The sequence below is a fragment of the Pituophis catenifer genome, unplaced genomic scaffold (genome assembly GCF_029215685.1).
Source record: "Pituophis catenifer annectens isolate HBS135680 unplaced genomic scaffold, rPitCat1.0.hap2 SCAF_2, whole genome shotgun sequence".
Lineage (NCBI taxonomy): Eukaryota > Metazoa > Chordata > Lepidosauria > Squamata > Colubridae > Pituophis > Pituophis catenifer.
In genome coordinates this window covers 47688907-47705858 of record NW_027256882.1, presented here as the reverse complement: position 1 = coordinate 47705858, position 16952 = coordinate 47688907, and the positions used below count along the sequence as shown (strand labels likewise).

The 16952-nt window shown below is 39.8% G+C and overlaps 1 protein-coding gene across 1 annotated transcript in view; it reads left to right on the top strand.

Moving 5' to 3' along the window:
• FHIT (fragile histidine triad diadenosine triphosphatase) overlaps positions 1 to 16952 on the top strand; it is a 1060604-nt gene that overhangs the window by 69814 nt on the left and 973838 nt on the right. The window lies entirely within an intron of this gene.

Genomic DNA, 16952 nt, shown 5'->3' with positions numbered 1-16952 from the left:
AACAGCACCTTCTACTGCAGCTCCAGTGAATGAAACAGCTGAGGCGCAGCAATCTGTGCTGCCACACTGATCAGCTGGGCTTCAGACAAAGAAAATAAAGGTAGGTATAACGCAGGGGCGTGTGTGCAGGCCCAGCTGATCTTCGGAGCGAACTGGTTTGCTCTCAGCTGATTGTCGGAGCTACCAATATGCCCAAACCGGCAGAATTCCACCCCTGAATACAATACTATAAAAACCACTTACCTGTTATGGGAGGTAAGGAGGGTTGGAGCTGACCTCATTCTGGGAGGGCACGGTAAGATGTTCCAAAGGGCAGGCAAAATAGGAAATATAAATAAATAAAATAAATATGTGTTCGGTCCTGCATGCTGCCATTAGTTTTCTTTTCTTGCATTTCGATTTTTTATTTTTGTAGAGCATTTGAACTTAGCCTTGCCAACAGTATGACACCCACACTTTCCAGAAGAAAACGTGTTAATGGAAGTGGCTTTCAGAACGGTTCGGATGCTGCAGCAATTGAAGCAAAAGTAATAATGGATGCATCAAGCTCAGACAAGTTTGATATTTGCCTTCATAATGGGTTCTTTCCCTTAGCTGCTTCATTATCGGTTTCCAAAATAATCAGGTAGCTGTTCACACTGTGAATGTAATTCCTTTGGAGAGTAAAGCCTTACAAAGGGATATGCATCCGGATGGCAATTTTTTATCAGCGGTAAAGCAGTTTGCATATTGCTTCTCATGGTGGAGTTTGCTGCGGTGTCTCCTGGGAGAAAAACACATGAAAATATATTCCATGAAACTCAGAACGTCTAGTTTGAGCATTTTTATGCTGGGGGTTAGAGTATCTGGGTTCCCTGATGACTTTGCCCTGTAATCCCACGGGGAATATAATAAGAATGATGTAGCAATAGTGCTTAGACTATATATACCGCTTCACAGTGTTTACAGACCACTCTAAGCGGTTTTACAGAGTCAGCATATTGCCCCAGTGGTGAAATGCTCCGAAGTCTGCTACTGGTTCGCTGCGTGCATGCATGCACAGTACGCACCAAACGCATGCTTCACACGCAGGCGCACGGTAGGCGCTACTCTGCAGCGCTGAAAAAGGAGGCTTAAGAAGGTAAGTAGAACAGCGAGGAGGGGAGGAACAGCTGTGCTGTGTGATTAGCAGGATTTCCTGCTTTCTAGGGAATATAAATTGCACAGCACAGCTGACCTTCGGAAATACCGGTTCATCTGAACCAGTAGCATTTTTTTAATACCTGTTTGCCCGAACCAGTAGCTTTTATTACTACTGGTTTGGGCGAACCGGTCCGAACTGGTAGCATTTCACCCCTGCATTGCCCCCCAACAATTTGGGCCCTCATTTTATCGACCTCGGAAGAATGGAAGGCTGAGTCAAACTTGAGCCTGGTGAGATTTGAACTGCCAAATTGCAGGCAGCCGGCAGTCAGCAGAAGTAGCTGCAGTACTGCACTCTAACCACTGCGCCACCGTGGCTTATTTATTGATTTACAGTGTTCCATCAGACCCAAATGAAATATTTAAAAAAGATGCATAAAATAGTCTTATGTCTGTTTTAAAGTAGCAAGTTTTCTGCCCTCTTTCCTTTACATGGGTTAGCTAGTTGAAGAGGTGGTTTAAGCACTGTATTTATCAAATTCAAATATTTTTTACAAGCGTAATACCCTTTGAACTTATTGTGGTGTCCAAAATTATAGATGATGATGGATGGTTTTCATTCACATCAAAGCAAACAAGTCAGTAAAAATACATTTCAAATGCAGCTGTTTTTTCAGCTCCAAATGTTTATGACCAGTGCTCTTTCAGGGAAAAGTATTTTTGTTGACTAGTTCTCCATGGCTAGGAGAAAAAAACAAGACTATGGGGAAAAAATCATTAAATTAAAATAATGTTTTTCTTTTTTTTTTTTGAACGAATTTTTTTATTTTTTTTTAAAACAAAACATAAAACATAAATCCATCATCCATACAATTGCAAACAGCGTGTCGGTCGGTTACAAGTCTTTTATGCTTCCTCACCATATTCATTGCTTACTAATTATCTAATTTCTCATATTACCAGTCTAATAAGTATCTTTGTAATATAACCCTCATTAATCATTTAACTATGGCTTTCCCCTTTTTCCATAAAAATTATTTCCAAATATGTATATTATAACATTCTTTTCTTAGCCATGAAATACAGGTAGTCCTCGCTTAGTGGCCATTTAAAGTTACAACAGATCTCACTTACAGCATTCCAGTGGCTGCACCCCTTCCATGATCATGTGATTGCATTTTAGGCGCCTGGCAACCCACTCTTTTTTATCGCTGTTTTCATCATCCTGTAGTGGTGACTTAGATTTTTCAGTGGTTTCTGCTAGTTTCCAGGGTTTAAAAATGCCCATTGAAGAAAACAGGATTTTTTTTTTTAAATAACCACAACATTCACTTAACAGCTGTGGTGTTTGATTAACAATCATGGTGTTCACTTAACAACTGTCACAACAAAGGGTATAAAATCAGATACAGTCATGTGTTGTCCCTCTTTTCTTTCTTTTTTTTTTTTTTTTTTGCTTTAATTTATATGCCGCCCTTCTCCGGAGACTCAGGGCGGCTTACAATGCGTTAAGCAATAGCTTTCATACTTTTGCATATTTATACAAAGTCAGCTTATTGCTCCCACAATCTGGGTCCTCATTTCACCTACCTTTGAAAGGATGGAAGGCTGAGTCAACCTTGAGCCTGGTGAGATTTGAACTTGCAGTAATTGCAAGCAGCAGATGTTAATAACAGTGCTTTAGTCCACTGTACTACAGGCTCTTAAGAACCATCACTACTTACGACCGTAATTCTGGCCTCAGTTGCGATCATAATTCGAGGACATGTAAAGGCAATTAGTAAGTCCAGGAGTGGCTGTTCTTCTGTGAATGGCTATGCAAAGATTCTGTATCTATAGCTTCCTTTAAAACTAGGCTGGGTTCCCTAAACTTCTTCCCCATTTCTTATTTATAACCAGCAAAAATTCTCTGGTGAAGCATCAAGAAGATGCATCGGCAAGGCGAAGGCTTTATCGGTGCCTCATATATCAGTTAAGAAAAGTAAGGCCTCACCAGAGGCAAAAGGGCTTCCATAATGTTGATTGTCTCAGCCAAATCTATGGATAAATAGACCTTCTGTCTCCCTGTGAGGGCTGCATGCAGAGTTAATGAGTGAAGCCTTGTGATACATTGACACAGCCCTGTATTAACCATATTTACCCCAGGCCCTGCTTCCCAGAGGTGAGATATTTTTCTTGAAGAACTGTTTTTGTTTTGTCCTACATGAAGACATTTTGTTGCAAGTAGATTTAAATGGTGCTTGTTTTTTTTCCTCCAGAAGCTCTGTTGGGACTTCTACTTTTATGCTAGGGCTTGCTTTTAGGGTTTTGGGCTGTCAGAATGAGAGCAAATGTTGTATTTATTAAAAGATAAAGCCTAGTCCATCTTTATTTTCACTTTAATGTTGGCAGTTTGGACCGCAGCAAAGCTGGGAATCGTTCAGTGGTTCTTGTTTTTAGTTCTTCCAGGTCATAAGCTCACATAACTTTGTATCTCTATCTCAGTTTCTTATTTATTAGACTTAGCGAGTGATTGGTGTGAGTTTGCATATTCCTCCTTTACTTTGAGCAAATTGATTTGTAGAAAGTTAGGGCCCACCTTTCTCCTAGAAGAATGAAATATTCTAGGAAATATTAAAAAGGCAGAATATTATACCTCCCTGGATGAGAAAAGCAGATACATGCTCTTGGAAAGCAGCCCCCATTTTTGTTAATAGCCCCAGAAAGACTGGGCCAGCTTATCTACAACACAAAAGACCTTTACCCTTAGGACATAATAGGATTAGCCCTCTATCCATCTCACCACATGGCACCTAGGAAGATTACATCACCCAGCAAAATTCAACCAAGCCTGGGACTCAAGACAACCTATAAAATTACCCCTGCAAGGCCCCATGGGAGTCTGACAACCAATCAGAATACATGTGTGTGCACCAGTACTCTCGCATGCATGTGCAAACACGCATGCATGTGTAGGAGAGCTCTGAAGACCAGCTGGGACCCCTGAATTGTGCACGTGTGCACCAGAGCCCCGAATACCAGCTGGGGCACGCGCGCATGCGCAGCTGCAGGTTAGTGCCACTCTGCGTGCCACTTCTGGCATGCGTGCCATAGGTTCATCATCACGGACATAGAATGACTTTGAGACAGTTATTCTGTAACCCACCAAACCTATCCAAATACATAGGAGAAGGATGAGCTCTTCAATTAATTGAGTTATTCAGTTAAAGTTGGGGAATATAAATCTAACAAATATATAAAAGTAATAAAATAGTAGGCTAACAGCACTGTTGAGCATTCAACGTGGCATTTAGAAGTCCTTATTTATCAATTAAGTCCTGTAATAAAGCAGGTAACCTACTCATAGCAAATACGAGATAGCTAAAAATAATTTCTAAGTTTCCATTCCATTGTCTATTTTGAACAAATAGAAAAAGTAAAATCAATATCAATGCTAATAGCATTTATTCTCTAGAGTTTGGAACCGAAACTCTCCACCTTATTTTTATTAAAACTTATGTATAAATTTTACTCCTTAAAGTTTACACTTCTTTAAACTTCAGGATCTCAAATAATTAAATTTTTAAAAAGTTATTACTTTTTTTTTTTTTTTACTGAGCTTGATATAAATTTCTTACTGTTTCACAGATAGATGCAATACAATAAAATCTCAGTTTAATGGTAGAATTTGGATTTAACAGACAAAATATGGATCCCTTCTCAAAAACAAAATAAAGTCTGGGTAATTTGAAGCATACTGGAATGGTGGGTTTTATACATGTGTAAAATCAGGCTTTGTATTATTTGCATAAATTAATTTCATTTGCATAACTAACATAAATTGCATAGTGTAAATATAAATAATTATAAATTGCATCATGTACATGTAAATGATGATAGATTGACATGCATATGATGTAAATGTATGCAGTGATTTGAATGAACCTTTGATCCAATCTGGTTTTCACCAAAATCCCTTTCTCTTGCCTATAAAATCAAGATTTTAGGGGCGCTTTCAGCTGTGTGGCAGTGTTTTGTTGTTCATTTTCATATGAATTGGCTTCCTGATATTTGTGTTCTTATCTTATGATATGGAGATTTATTCTTTGCAATAAATTAGAGCAAGACCACCTTGTATTGTGTGGATAAGCTCTCTGACTACTGGTAGTCCCAAGTTTGCAATGGTTTAGTGACCGTTCAAAGTTACAACGGCACTGAAAAAAATGACTTACAACCAGTCCTCTCAATTACAACATTGCAGCATCCCCACAGTCACGTGATTGAACTTCGGACACCTGGCAACTGGTCTGCATTTACTATGGTTGCAGTGTTTCACATTATCACCATTTGAGACTTCCCAGCTGGTTTCAAACAAGCAAAGTCAATCCGGGAAACCGGATTTGCTTAGTGACCTTATGATTCACTTAACAACTGCAGTGATTTGCTTAACAACCGTAGCAAAAAAAAAAAAGAGGTTGTACAATTGGGTGTGACTCATTTAATAATTGCCTTGCTTAGCAATGGAAGTTCTAGTCCCAATTGTGGTCATAAGTTGAGGACTACCTATGTTTCAGGGATGCCTCTTTTTAGCTTTACTTCCTTCCCCAATATTAGTAGCTTGTGTTCTGCAATACTTTGGACAGTGGTTTGCAGTTCAGTGAGCACAAGAATTGCAGCACAATATTCTATACAGACAAGCTTTTTACAGATTGTTCTGGCACTGTGAAATAGAGTAGAGTAGAGTAGAGTAGAGTAGAGTAGAGTAGAGTAGAGTAGAGTAGAGTAGAGTAGAATAGAATAGAATAGAATAGAATCTTTATTGTCACATTAAATGTACACTAATCAGCATACATTAAAATGAAATTTCGTTGCATTCAGCTCTCAAAAGGTAACCATTATGCATATACCCACATGCACACACATATATGAGACAGAGAAACCTCACAGTCTAGTTTGAATGTATAAATGGTGAAAAAAAAAGAATCCTGCGAGTTTACAAGACAAATGGCATAAAGAACAAAGCTGTTACAGAATCTGGTAGTCCTACTATAGATACTTTGAAACCTCCTCCCAGAGGGGAGAAACAGAAACAGACCATGAAGTGGGTTTGTGGGGTCTCTAACAATGCTTCGAACTCTAAGCACATAGCGCTTATAAGCAGTATCCTGAATAACGGGAAGCGAGCTTCCTATAATCTTCTCAGCTGTCCTTACCACTCTCTATATGGACCTTCTATCTGAGGCACTGCTGCCATACAGAGACTGGTAAGGATAGCCGAGAAGATTATAGGAAGCTCACTTCCCATTATGTGCTATGTGCTTAGAGCTCGAAGCATTGTTAGAGTCCCCACACACCCACTTCACGATCTTATACATAGAACAGCAAAATTAGATTACAGTACCTATTATCTTGTTTTAATTATCGGAAAAAAAATATTTCCATTGTTTATATGTACACTAATATTTTGTAATGTTTTTTCTTTTTAAAATTTTTTTACGGGATATTGTTCGCATTGTTATTTGCTGTAAGCCGCCCAGAGTCCCTAGGGAGTTGGGCGGCATAGAAATGCGACTAATAAATAAGTAAAAAGTGTGGAAAATAGATTTAACAATACAACTTTAAAAACCGTTTACTTGGCAAACGACATACAGTTTGACTCAAACACCACCTAGGAAACCTTTTATGTTTTAAAAGGCAAGATGAAGAAAATGACGTACAGGAAAAGAAGAATTTGCAGGTATATCTTTTAACCACAGGCAGAAGTCCCAAAGTTGTGAAGGATGAACTATTAACTCTATAGATGCACAATTAAATTAAAAATAAAAGTGCTTGCTGACTTCTATAGTCCGTGCAGGCTTCTGCGTTGTTCTTTTGGAAAAAGGAGCTTGTGCATTCTCCGAATATTCACAGCTTGCAATTTTCTTAACATGCTGAAATAACAAGGATCCTGAAGACCGTTTGATATATTATGAAGAATGCTAAGAAAACATTATATGTATGTGAAATCCTCTATGATTGTACATCAGCTATCTAATCTTAGCCTTGCAAATAAAAATAGATCTGAGCCCTCTTTACTTTTAGACTCCTCAGTTAGCTCCTGTTTCCTATTCTCATTCTACATTTCTAAAATATCAGCCTTGCCTAAATTCACACTCCACTGTGCTGCACTCCATCTCCAGATACCGTGTCCATATTTATTATTTATGTATTTATTTTAATTTGTCAAACAGGAACGAAAACAGGAATAATATAAAAATACAATGACAGGGACAATAGGCACATTAGTACTCTAATGCACGCCCCCTCTACATTTCCTGAGTATGATGTTTGTTATACTCAGTGGTGGGATTCAGCCGGTTCGGGCTGGTTCAGGCAAACCAGTAGTTAAATTGCTGGCTGGGCCCTCCCCTCCCCCGCCCCTTCGAGGAATCCCCATGCGCCCCATTTTGGCTCCCAGGTAAGTACAGGGAGGCCTACTAGGCCCAAAACAGGGCACATGGAGGTGCAGCGTGCCCCCCCGTGTCCTATTTTTGCTCCCAGGAGGCTGCAGGGAGGCCTACTAAGCCCAAAATGAGACACCTGGGGTGCGGCGTGGTCCCTCCATGGCCCGTTTTTGCTCCCAGGAGGCTGCAGGGAGGCCTACTAAGCCCAAAATGAGACACCTGGGGTGCGGCATGTCCCCCCCCCATGGCCTGATTTTCATCCCAGGGGGGTGTAGAGGGCCAAGTGCTGCCTGTCACACCCTGGCCATGCCCACCATGGCCACGCCCACCCAGCCAGGTGGGCAGAGAGATTAGGGCAGAGAACCGGTTGTTAAATTATTAGAATCCCACCACTGGTTTTACTCAAACATATTTTGCGAACATTGGATTTGGGAGATTTAGCGAAGACAATCCCCAGTGCTCTAGTAATTAAAATTGTATTTTAAACTTACATCATTTTTTCCTCATTTAATTTTACTCTGTAAATCTGCTGCATGATTTTTTTATTTGACTGACTGCCATCTGCAGTTGCATCAATGAGTAGAATTAAGTACTGGAACTAGTCATCAATAATGTGTAACTGGGCATTTGCTTGGGCCTTAAATTTGACATTTGACAGAGATTGCTACTAATCCTTCCTTTGTTGAACATGAATTTCAGTTCCAACTTGAAGAACATAACACTACACTGTTCAAAGGAAGCACCACCACATTATTCTCCATGTTCTCTCTCTTCATATTTCATTTCAAGAGTTTCTTCTCCTACCCCCTTTTGGGTGATTCTATATTTTATGGGTTTGAAGAAAATATCTTTATATCCAGCCATCTCATCCATACAGTTATTTTCTGCAGACCTTTCCTCTCACAAAATTAAAATGTACCTTTAGTTCTCTGTAATGCCAGGGAAATGCCACAATATTTTATTTATCCCTCAGGATGTAAGGTGGACCTAGTGTGTGATTCTGGGGAAAGGTTTTTCATTTTTTATTTTTTTGTCATTTAATTCCAAGGAGTCACTCCACTGTAGATATTTCTTCATTTTCGTTTATTGCATATTTTGCAAAAACTTGACCAATACTAATCATTATTTTTCTTTAATAAAGAGCTGTTTTTCTTCAAACATGTTGGTAATAGGTTGTTTTTCCCCTTTTAATAACAGCTGAGTTGTTCTGTTAATCACTGTAATTATTACCACACTAAAGCCTTATTCATCTGTATTTGAATTCATTTTTGTGTAAAGTTTTAGTTGATTCTTTCATACATCAGGGCTGTTGTTTCCTTTAGCACGGAAACAACAAACAGCCATCTTAGAAGCAACGGTAAAGCTTCACATGAACCTTTCCATAATGGAAAGGTAGCCTTACTAAGTGTTTTGCTAGAATGAAAAATAAATACAGGTTTGTGTTGTGGGTTTTGAAGTCTTCCTACAAAATACATGTTTCATTCAAGCGAACCAGATAATTTCTTAGACAGCCTGTAGGAAGTTAAAACCCACCTCTCTCCTAGAAAATGAGATATCTTAGGAAATATTAAAAAGGCAGAATATTTGCCCTAAAAGGGAGGCAGAAACTCAGCACCCCCACCTTTGTTAATGGGCCATTAAGGCCTGGGCCAGTCTATTCTACATAACTAAGATCTACCTCCTTCAGGCAGAGCCATTTAATTGCCCTTCATTGCATCCCCCAGCAAGATTCAACCAATTCCAATCAGGATACTCTTCCTTGCCCCAAGACATTCAAAGCCAGAGAGGATATAAAACCCAGGGAGTCTCAGCATCTCTTCTCTTTTTTCGCCCAAGATCTCCAAGGCATGAGATCCTATCCATCAATAAAACTTCTTTACAAGCAACTAACTTGAATCCAGTGTCTTTCTCCCCACTTGGAACTGAACCCAGAAAGACATTTTTTCCAACAATTCTTATAAAGATTTTTTTTAGTTCAAGTTGGAGTATTACATAGAAAACAAGTGGTCCCAACTGTCGGTCAAACCAGCAAATGTCAGGGGTTGCGAAGTAGCATCTGGGATTAAAATGTATTTCATTCTTTTTTGGCTCTTAGTCAAACAGTTGTTTCCTCCTGCATTTGCACTTGAAGATGCTGTAATTTATTTATTTATTGCATTTATCTACAGGTAGTCCTTGATTTACAACTACAATTGAGTACAATTGAGAGTTGCTAAGTGAATCATTGAACTTGTTAATAACATGGTTGTTAAGTGAATCTGGCTTCCCCATTGACTTTGCTTATTAGAAGGTCACAGAAGGTTATTGGATGACCTTGGGACACTGCAATCATCATAAATATGAGTCAGTTGCCAAGCATCCAAATTTTGATCACATGACCACGGGGATGCTGCCACTGTCATAAGCGTGAAAAACGGTCACAAGTCACTTTTTTCCAGTGCTCTTGTAAGTTTGAACGGTCACTAAATGAACTGTTGCAAGTTGAGCACTACCTATACAATATGTGAGTTGTTGGAATTCATATAACTTTTCTCCTTTCTTAATAAACCTTCACAAAATCCCTGTGACTGTCATGTTTGGGAAAGATACACTTGACTCTGTGTGTATATGTTTCCTATTAATTGTTCCCGTTTTGAGAAAAATTATTTTAAATTTACTAGGGCCGTGCTCATTAATGATTTCTGGTAAGCTGGTAATATTGTGGTAATATGGATTAGCTGTAGTTGTGGAGGTGTCAACAAAACTAATTATGTTTGGAGAGGGTGATGGAAACACAAAAGTTTGAGAACATCTGCATGACTTGGACCATTTTCAGGATGGAAAATTTCCAGGAGTCTATTACTTAGAGCAGGGGCGTCAAACTGAAGGCCCGGGGGAATGTATCTGGCCTGTGGAGTACTTAGATCTGGCCCGCGGGTTCACCCTGGAAACAGCGAAGGACTGGCCCGTGGTGCCTCTGCCACCGAAAACGCATCCCAAGCTCCATTTTCGCTGACAGAGGGTTGCAGGAGCCCATCCTAGCCCAAAATGGAGTTTGGAAACCTGTTTTCTCTGGCAGAGTGCTTGGGCCACCACAGGTGCCCCTGACACGAGTGACGTTGAGCTGGCCATGTACACCCTGGCCAGGGCCACCCTGGCCCCCTGAGGTCAAACACAACCCTGATGCGGCCCTCAATGAAAATGAGTTTGACACCCCTGGCTTAGAGAGTGTAGAATCCGGTAGGCAGACAGGCAAGAGGCTAGGTTCTTTGAACACCAACTTTATTTTAACATAACGGAACCAGAACAACTCCGCGAAGCGGCAACGAACGAACAACTCCCATCTGACAGCTGCTTAAATAGCTAGCTGTCAGAAAGCGTGAACCAATCATGAACAGCAATTCTCCCACTAGTTTAGCCGCTCACATTTTAGCCAATCCGCGACGCCTGGCAACAGAGTCTGTGTGAGTGTTAATGTAACTGAGGGGATCTAACACCCCTTTCCATTCAGACCGCGCACGCGTAGTCCTCCAGATATGCCAAACAATGACAGCACTGCCTAGACCATCTAGGCTCTGGCATGGACGACGTAGGAGGTGGAGCCAAGTCCTCACCTGTGGGAACTGGTGGAGCTTGTGCTTCTTTTGAGGATGGAAGACTCAAACTCGCCGCTGGACCTGCGCTTACAGGTAAGGCATCCGCCGAAGATGCCGTGGTCAGAGGATACGGAGCAATGTTAGGCCCCCTACGTGGTCTCTACTAGATGGAGTCGGTTGATCCAGGCTAGGCTGTTGGGTGGTTGCATCCACAATCCTCCTTCTAAACTGGTTTACATGCCGCCGCCACACTCTCCCATCAGAGAGTTGGACCCTATAAGAATAGGGACCGGTTATTTGTGTTATTTGCCCTGGAAGCCAACTGACGTCTTTATCAAAGTTTAGGGCGTAGACCAAGTCCTCCACACTGAAAACCCTGGCTGGTAGGCGCGCCCCAAGGTGTGGCTCCTGATTGTAGTTAGGGTGCAGGCAGTCTAGGGTTGTCCGTAGCCGCCTGCCCATGAGAAGTTCAGCTGGACTATGTTTGGTGGTCGAGCTAGGTGTTGTGTGTTGGCCAAAAGGTAATGATGGATCTTTTGGTGCCAATTTGCGGTGCCTAAACAGCGCAATGCCTCTTTGGCCGATCTTACGGCCCTTTCCGCCAGGCCATTAGCGGCTGGATGAAATGGAGCCGTCTGGGCATGGCGAATGCCCAACTGGGCAAGAAACAGATGGAAGGGTGCCAAGGTGAACTGTGGCCCATTATCAGTAACTATGGTATCCGGTAGCCCATGGTTTGCGAACAGACCCTCCAGAACCCTAATAACTGCAGCTGAAGTGGTGGATGGCATGAGGGCGAGTTCTACCCACTTGGAATGGGCGTCTACTGCTATTAGGAAAGTTTGACCACTTCTGCACAGGGGCTACTGGAGGGACTGGCCTACAGTGCTGGCACTGCGGGCAATGCGCCACCCAGTCCTCAATGTCTTGGTCGATGTTCGGCCACCAGACATAACTACGGCTAAGGGCTTTCATTTAGACAATGCCCGGGTGGGCATTGTGGAGGCAAGACAAAACCATATGCCTGAGATTGGGGGGCACCACTATCTGGTTACCCCACAGGAGGCAGCCTTTGTGAGCAGACAACTCAAGTCGTCTTAATGTACCGTTCAGTATCTGAAATGAGTTGAGCTTCTTCTGTTAAGGGAACAGGATAGTATTTATTTATTATTTTTTATTTATTTGTTTCAATTTCTATACCATCCTTCTCCAAATAGGACTCAGGGCGGTGTACAGCCAAAGTAAAAAACAGGACATACAAAATTTAAAAACAGTTTAAAATAATTAAATATTTTGGCCTATTTGTCTCTGTGTATAATTAGAATTGAAGTGGTGTAATGGTATGTGGGAATGACCTATGGAGACCAGGCTAAGAGATGTTACCTAGGGAATAGTGAGATAAAAAGTAGCACAGCCCACAGTTGTATAGTAGGTAAAACAAGAGATTCAGGAGTGATTCTCCCTAAGTTATCAGACAGTTAAATGTGACAATTTAACTGTCTGAGAATTGTACTTTCAGACTTGCAAGATTCTACTAATGAAATAAAATTAGCTTACCTGGCTGTGTTTGCTCTATCCGGTAAGGCTGACAGGTGGGGTGACTGACTCGAAGAAGTCTGGTCATGCTCACTGATTCTATTCTGAAATAATGACCTTGGCTGGTGTCCCATGAGGTTATTCCTCTTCATCATAATCTTTTAACGACCTCCTAATCCCTTGCGAGGTGGAGTCTGGGCAACTGAATGGAGCTAGCAGAGTGTTTAATGGCCGGATGCCCTTCCTATCGCCAATATGGAGTTTAGTTCAGCAGATATATTCTTATTGTGCCCAGAGAGAGAAATATCTTCCTTTACCTAGGATCAAACTCCTGATTGTGGGGCGAGAGCTCCATCTCTAGGCCACCGCACCACTCCTATGAGATTATTCCTCTTGATCATGCCAATTCTCCAGGGCAAGAGCTCAGTCAATCAAAAATAAATCCTTACTGTCAGTAGTGTCACTGAAGCTAAATATGACCAACCTACCAATAATACTAATAAAAGTAAGCCTATCTAAAAGGGAAAAAACATATCTTTTGGTTTCACGTGTGTTTTGTGATTTGGAGAAGAATTGCCCTCTGTTGTTGTTGTTTGTAATTAAAGAAAGGGTCTCTGACGAAAGCGCAAAAGAAAGAAAGCCAATCTAACATTTGGAAACAAGTCATACAAAAAAGATGTAAGGGTCTGTTATTTTTTTTTTATTATTTGATATCATAGATTAAAAAGCAATTACTAAGGTAAGTGGTATATTTATTTCTTATCCAACTCTAATGAAATCATTAGTTTTATTAATGGGGTTTGTGTTTGCACAATCCCATTTATCATTTTAAGGGTTTGCAAGGTTTGAGAATCTTGTAAAAACCTAAGGAGAAACTGAACCAAAAAAAAAAAAAAAAAACCCTGATAAATTCATCCATGTTTAATTTATTCATGAAATAACCTTTACTGTAATCCAGTAATGGGAAACCATTTTTTAACAGATTAACAGATTAACAAAGTTGGAAGGGAGCTTATAGGTCATCTAGTCCAACCCCGCTCAAGTGTGTCAAAAATTTAGAAAATACCTCACTTAAGTCTGCTGGGATGCTATTTCCCACTTTCCTCAACAAAAGAGAAACAATTCTTTACATATTCATTTATTTAAAAAAATACAGTCCAATCATATCTGGTGCCTTGTATTATTTAAAGAAATGTCAAATAATTATAGGACGAAATATGAGCAAGACAAATTCAGTTTTAGAGGGTCCTGACACCACATGAGAATACAGCTGTCCTGTATGAGTTCTGGCTGAATTCAGCGGCTATACAAGAGCACACCCCAGTCTTGTATAGACTCTGCAGCCTCTAAAAGTCACTCAAAAATGGGGTGTACTTTCGAGAATAGTTGTGGGGTGTTGTTGGTGAACACTGGCTTTGTTAGCCAAAATCTCATGGCATGTCACTTTTGACATGCATGTCATAGGTTCACCATGAGTTTTGCAGGCCCAGTTTGGGTTTCTCCATGCAGCTGGCTGCAAAAGTATTTCAAAGAATGAGGATGGTGATGATGGGTGTGTTAAGGATATTATTGTTGTGTTACCAACCAGAAGAGTGTAGAGCACAGAGAAACGTTGCTGAGAGCAATGAATAAGAGATGTGCAAACTGGTTTATCAAAAGTTTACTTTATAGTGAAAAAACAATCTCATAGTCTTTAAATCAATCCAAGTCTTTGCCAGTTAAATCAGTCCAGTGATACAAGAATCTTCTTACCACACAAACAGTAGTTGGTTAGAATAACAAACTCACTCTGGTTCACAAACCACGATGGTAGCAGATCCATCCAACGATGATAGCACAATGGTAGCAACTCCACACACTATGGTAGCATATCATCAACTGAATACGTTACAGTACCTTTCTTAAATACGTTTACAACTAGTGATTATCTAATTACAGCATGAATCAGCATTACAATGAATCAGCAGTAAAACTGTAAAGTCACACAATACATATTTATGTTAAAGTCACAGAACATATATATTGCCTGGACAACTTGTTAGACTCAAACCACATCCTAACAGGGTGAAAGTTTTAAGCCATGTTCAGTTCATGTTGTCTGTCATTCTTGATAAAAGCAGCTGATTGGACCATTATAATCTGATGAAAGTTTAACAACTATATATTGAATAGCATCACTAGCGCTGTAGTTCTGTCTCAGCAGAGGGAGAAGAAAGAGGCAGAAATTTTACAAAAGAATAATAAGAACCTGTTTCTGAAGGCTTCTCCTTCATCATTCATTATTAGAATGAAATGCGAGAGAGTACATAGGTCTTGCATAGAAATGCCACCTTTCAGACATAATCAAACACTTTTAGGAAATTTATAAAAATGCCAAGAAATGAGTTTTACAGGAACAATTTTGCTAAACGGTGATACTCTGCATTTTAGAATATGTCAAGTGCGAAATGATTTTAACAATAAATAGCATTATTGCAGAAGACAATTTGTAAAATTTCCTTTTAGCAGTAGCCTAGGTCGAATAATCTACATTTCTGAATTTTCTTGTTGCTCTCCCTAAATCCATTTCTCCCTTAAAGCGATCTTTAAAAATAACAGCATAACAAAGCTAATTAAAAAAATGAATTGGTTCTTATAATGTGCTTAATTCCACTCTCCACCCCCCCAAAAAAAACAATACAACTTGGCTTTAAAATTTGACAATAATAAAATCGGTGGGAGTTTAGGGAATGCGGTAATTAGCAATCAAGCTGACATTTAGGAGTTTTAAATGACAAATCTTAGACCTTTTTAAAATACCATTGTGTAAAACCACAGCTTTTGCTCCCTTGAACTAACCTCCTTCTGAGTTGTACGCTTGTTAAACTAAAGGCAACTGAGTTTAAAGCTGGGTAAAGCTGTGATTTTACAATGGTCTTGGGCATATTTGCATATAAATAGTCGGTGGTTTATTTTTTGCAATGCCTCAGCCAATACCTTGGCTATAAATGTTGGCAATGGTGACAGTGTCTTGAAAAGATTTGAACGTTGACACAAGTGTAAAATAAGACTTGAATGTGATCTTGTGTTCTCTGGAAATGGCATTTGGAGAAGTCAAAGCTGAAACTAAGGAAGCATCTAACAATATTCCAAGGATAATTGGAACATCTGCTGTTGTTTTGTTCAGTTATGTTCCAGCATAAAACAACTCATTTTGTTGTCCTCTTGTAAAGGAAGGAGTAACATGGGACATAATGTCTCTAAATTAAGGAGGGAGTGGATAACATGCTGGGAACTTCTGTTAAAAAAATAAAATAGTGGCATATCACCACTTGTTTTCCTTCCTACTAGTCAAGAACAAATGTGAACAACAAAAAAAGTATCAGCAAGCTTTTCTCATTACAATACTTGAATAACAGAGTTTTGCTAAAAAGATACCCACCCTGAATCCCAGCTTAGCTCATGAGCCAGAGGCAATGCTGGATTAATAATCTAGCTTCTTGACATGTTGGTTAAAGATCCACTGCCAGAAAATGCATCCAATGAAAGCAGAACTCCAAGGCAGGTAGATTCCTCAAGGAACGATTTATTGGATACTTCATATTGGCACAATTGGTGAAAACCGACTCTGAAGGTTCCCATGGTTTTCACCTAATTAAAAAGTAAAAGTTCCCCCTTCCTCCAAATCATCAGTCACATTGTCCAATTAAGATGCTGGCCGGTTGCTTGGTTACTTCACTCCTCCTTTCCCCAGCCACCTGTTGGAATGTCCTTGGTTCCCACAGGAAAACTATTCATTTTGACTAAAAAACCTCAGCTACCTATCCCCCCACCCGTCCCTTCTTCTCCCTTGTGGCAACCCTGAAGCCTCCAAGGTGGCCTCAGCCAAGTTCACTTCAGGGTTGACATCCACATGGACATCAAGTTCTTAGGAAAGTGTTGGACTTGTTTTTCTATAACCTACCTCATAACGGTATTATGAGTGTACACCTATAGTAAGCATTCTCCCTGAAAAACCCTGACTAGAAAAGTATTATATATATATATATATATATATATATATATATATATATATATATATATATATATATATATATATATATATACATACATACATACATACATACATACATACATACATACATACATACAGGTAGTTCTCAACTTACAGTCATTTGTTTAGTGACCATTCAAAGTTATGTATGTATGTATGTATGTATGAATTTGAAGGATGTGTGTTTGTGTTTTATTTTTATAGTTATAATGTACACTGAAGATAGCATTTAATTTTGTTGTACGAGGTGCAATGACAAACTAA